General features: G+C 51.1%; 1 non-coding gene across 1 annotated transcript in view; it reads left to right on the forward strand.

The window, feature by feature from the left end:
* Positions 1 to 4,982: 4,982 nt before the first annotated feature.
* LOC124563864 overlaps positions 4,983 to 5,000 on the forward strand; it is a 1,910-nt gene continuing 1,892 nt past the window's right edge. Inside the window, exon 1 of the ribosomal RNA XR_006970390.1 lies at positions 4,983 to 5,000. This exon is cut by the window's right edge and continues 1,892 nt beyond it. This is a non-coding gene — a ribosomal RNA (small subunit ribosomal RNA).

The raw sequence follows: 5,000 nt of genomic DNA on the forward strand, positions 1-5,000 counted from the left end.
GGGCGCAGCGTCCCCCACCCCAGACATGTGACGTCACACCATCGGTATTGACGACTAGACTGATTCCTTATAATCATTTGCCATACACCGGTGGAAGCTGCCGAGACGAGTAACTACATAGCGGGCTCGCCGTGTCACTAATGTACAGAGATACAACAGTTTCGACTGGAACCGGATTAAACGTATACACGGCGCTGATTAGTAATAGATAGAGCCATCAGAATACAGATAATGTATACAACTGTCCGTATACATGCTGAAAGACTCTGCTCACAATCACAACCACACGTCAGCCACACACCCTTATCACGCACTACTCTCTGCCTGTAACACGCACACAGACAATATGTAAGCACCAGCATGGAACAACACCCAGTGCATCCTCTCCGCCACATTAGACAATCCACACTGTCATAACCAGACTGGGAGGTCCACTCAGAAAACAGAATATCCCACCCACCCGACAACCACCATTGCTCAGCCAAGCCACCAACACCCACACATGTCCTACACAGGGGTGCACCCAACATCACAATACTGCCTCCTCTCACAGCACACAAACAATGGCAGGAATGAAAGACACAGGTCTGCCACAAGCATGGAATGAGAGCGCCGCCTGTCATGAGCCAAAGGTGCATCCTGACGTGGCAAATCAGATGATGCCGCAGGCATCCACTTACTATAATCACAATCAACAAACCGGCCGCCCCGCCCCGCCCCCCATTAAACCTTTCCTTACAACAATGTGTACCTTAACCTAACCTATATCGTACCGTAACCTAACCTATATCGTACCGTAACCTAACCTATGTCGTACCGTAACCTAACCTATGTCGTACCGTAACCTAACCTATGTCGTACCGTAACCTAACCTATGTCGTACCGTAACCTAACCTATGTCGTACCGTAACCTAACCTATGTCGTACCGTAACCTAACCTATGTCGTACCGTAACCTAACCTATGTCGTACCGTAACCTAACCTATGTCGTACCGTAACCTAACCTATGTCGTACCGTAACCTAACCTATGTCGTACCGTAACCTAACCTATGTCGTACCGTAACCTAACCTATGTCGTACCGTAACCTAACCTATGTCGTACCGTAACCTAACCTATGTCGTACCGTAACCTAACCTATGTCGTACCTTAACCTAACCTATGTCGTACCTTAACCTACCCTATGTCGTACCTTAACCTAACCTATGTCGTACCTTAACCTAACCTATGTCGTACCTTAACCTAACCTATGTCGTACCTTAACCTAACCTATGTCGTACCTTAACCTAACCTATGTCGTACCTTAACCTAACCTATGTCGTACCTTAACCTAACCTATGTCGTACCTTAACCTAACCTATGTCGTACCTTAACCTAACCTATGTCGTACCTTAACCTAACCTATGTCGTACCTTAACCTAACCTATGTCGTACCTTAACCTAACCTATGTCGTACCTTAACCTAACCTATGTCGTACCTTAACCTAACCTATGTCGTACCTTAACCTAACCTATGTCGTACCTTAACCTAACCTATGTCGTACCTTAACCTAACCTATGTCGTACCTTAACCTAACCTATGTCGTACCTTAACCTAACCTATGTCGTACCTTAACCTAACCTATGTCGTACCTTAACCTAACCTATGTCGTACCTTAACCTAACCTATGTCGTACCTTAACCTAACCTATGTCGTACCTTAACCTAACCTATGTCGTACCTTAACCTAACCTATGTCGTACCTTAACCTAACCTATGTCGTACCTTAACCTAACCTATGTCGTACCTTAACCTAACCTATGTCGTACCTTAACCTAACCTATGTCGTACCTTAACCTAACCTATGTCGTACCTTAACCTAACCTATGTCGTACCTTAACCTAACCTATGTCGTACCTTAACCTAACCTATGTCGTACCTTAACCTAACCTATGTCGTACCTTAACCTAACCTATGTCGTACCTTAACCTAACCTATGTCGTACCTTAACCTAACCTATGTCGTACCTTAACCTAACCTGTATTGCGCCTTAACCTAACCTGTATTGCGCCTTAACCTAACCTGTATTGCGCCTTAACGTAACCTGTATTGCGCCTTAACGTAACCTGTATTGCGCCTTAACGTAACCTGTATTGCGCCTTAACGTAACCTGTATTGCGCCTTAACGTAACCTGTATTGCGCCTTAACGTAACCTGTATTGCGCCTTAACGTAACCTGTATTGCGCCTTAACGTAACCTGTATTGCGCCTTAACGTAACCTGTATTGCGCCTTAACGTAACCTGTATTGCGCCTTAACGTAACCTGTATTGCGCCTTAACGTAACCTGTATTGCGCCTTAACGTAACCTGTATTGCGCCTTAACGTAACCTGTATTGCGCCTTAACGTAACCTGTATTGCGCCTTAACGTAACCTGTATTGCGCCTTAACGTAACCTGTATTGCGCCTTAACGTAACCTGTATTGCGCCTTAACGTAACCTGTATTGCGCCTTAACGTAACCTGTATTGCGCCTTAACGTAACCTGTATTGCGCCTTAACGTAACCTGTATTGCGCCTTAACGTAACCTGTATTGCGCCTTAACGTAACCTGTATTGCGCCTTAACGTAACCTGTATTGCGCCTTAACGTAACCTGCATTGCGCCTTAACGTAACCTGCATTGCGCCTTAACGTAACCTGTATTGCGCCTTAACGTAACCTGCATTGCGCCTTAACGTAACCTGCATTGCGCCTTAACGTAACCTGTATTGCGCCTTAACGTAACCTGTATTGCGCCTTAACGTAACCTGTATTGCGCCTTAACGTAACCTGTATTGCGCCTTAACGTAACCTGTATTGCGCCTTAACGTAACCTGTATTGCGCCTTAACGTAACCTGTATTGCGCCTTAACGTAACCTGTATTGCGCCTTAACGTAACCGATATTGCGCCTTAACGTAACCTATATTGCGCCGTAACGTAACCTATATTGCGCCGTAACGTAACCCACATTGCCCCTTAACGTAACCTATATTGCGCCGTAACGTAACCTATATTGCGCCGTAACGTAACCCACATTGCCCCTTAACGTAACCCACATTGCCCCTTAACGTAACCCACATTGCCCCTTAACGTAACCCAACACACGTTGGGCCTTAACCCAACACACGTTGGGCCTTAACCCAACACACGTTGGGCCGTAACCCAACACACGTTGGGCCTTAACCCAACACACGTTGGGCCTTAACCCAACACACGTTGGGCCTTAACCCAACACACGTTGGGCCTTAACCTGCTCTGTAATTGTCATACGACGCGTTAAATTAGTGTAGTGTTGCCTAACTGCAACCCCCGCAATATAGTTTGCTACTCGCACTGCCCGGTCCCCAGTGTATCGCTTCATGTTAAACACCTTGCAGCTATACACTGTAATGTGGATGGCAGCAGGACGTACATGCTCAATGCCCTTTGCAGTTGTTCATTGGCATTTGCAGTTGTTCATTGGCATTCGCATGGCGAAGCACTTAGCCTACGCTGTGGTACGGCCTGTGTCAACTGTCCGCTGATGTTGTACGTCCAAATCACACACTGTACTGCACATTGGTCCTCATGTACTGAATGATACATCGTGGTACATGTGACCGTACAACGACTGCGCCAACAACGGCGAACCATGCGGTCCAAATGTTGTGCACTCAGCTACGTGTCGTCTCCCTATAAGAGCTGGATTGCAGTGTGGTATGCCCTGGATGGCGATCAGCATGAGCCGTCTGTTGATGTAGTGGCGCGTGTTGTCAGACGTAGTCGTCTCTTCTCACACACCGTGATAGCACGGTGCACTGCGTTCCACATCTGCGACATGCGACAGAGGCCGGTTGACAGTCGTTCGCGCAATGGACATCGCATACGTACGGGGGCCACCTTCCACGTGTTCGCTAAGCGTGGACATGTTGTTGCGTGTATGTGGGCAGACAGTGTGTCGTGACACCTGACACAGGCATGCAACAATCGTTGAATTTGCAAATGGCGATGGACGCCTACGTTTGCTGGTGACGTTACGCAAATGAACAACTGGTAAACCGTTGTGGTGCGGTTGTTCTCGCTAGGGGTGAATCAGTGATGGCGACGATCGGTTGAGCTACCAACCGGTTGTTGCAGCGATACCCACCATGCCCACGAACGTGAATGGCATGTGGGTGTGAAGCGATACGCGGCGGTGGCTGGGTGGGACCGTCCCCGGCCGGTGAGGGGGGGCCTCCCGGCGTGTTGGCCGTGCGGTGCGTGGGCGCACGCGCTACAGCCGGCTGGTGGGGGCGGCCAGTGGCAGGCGCGCCGGCCGACGGAGGCGGCAGGCGGCGCAGCTGCGCGCCGGCGCACCCTGCACGCGGCGCCGTGCGGCCAAAGTAGGTCCTCGCGGGCCCGGTGCGAAGCGCGGTGGACATCTGCAGTGTGCTGGTCCGATTGAGGACTGTGTGCGCTGAGGATGCGCCGCCGCCCGGCGCTCGGCGCCGCGACGCCGTCTGCTGCTCGGTCGCCTCTGCGGTTCTCGCAGGTGGTTTGTATCGCAGCTGTGCGGACGTGTTGGCGCGTGCGCTGTGCTGGGAGAGTTCGCTTCGGCACCCAAGTGGGGCTTTTGTCCTTCTGTGGCGCTGGCGTTGGAGCTGCCGGTCACCGTAGGTGGCGCGTGTTGTCTCCCGCCGGCAATGCCACGACAGCACGCTCCCGGGCCTCTGTCGGCAGCGGCAAGCTCAGTTGGGAGCACGGGTGGTCGCACCTAAAGCGTCTACTCGCCAAACTCCGGGCGATTGCGCCTCTCTCGAACCCGACCAAGTACTTAGGACGGCGCTGCGCGCCGCCGGGACCTGAGAGGGTTTCGAGGTGTATGGTGCAGGGGAGCTCAGCCTCCTCCTGTTTGCAGAATAATTGAGCGGACGCTTGCGTGTTCGCGCGGGCCCCCGGGACACACTCCCGGGCGGCCGGCTGCTCAGCTCTAGTTGACGCAGCTCCCTGGTTGATCCTGCC

Source organism: Schistocerca americana, unplaced genomic scaffold (assembly GCF_021461395.2).
Source record: "Schistocerca americana isolate TAMUIC-IGC-003095 unplaced genomic scaffold, iqSchAmer2.1 HiC_scaffold_1241, whole genome shotgun sequence".
Classification (NCBI taxonomy): domain Eukaryota; kingdom Metazoa; phylum Arthropoda; class Insecta; order Orthoptera; family Acrididae; genus Schistocerca; species Schistocerca americana.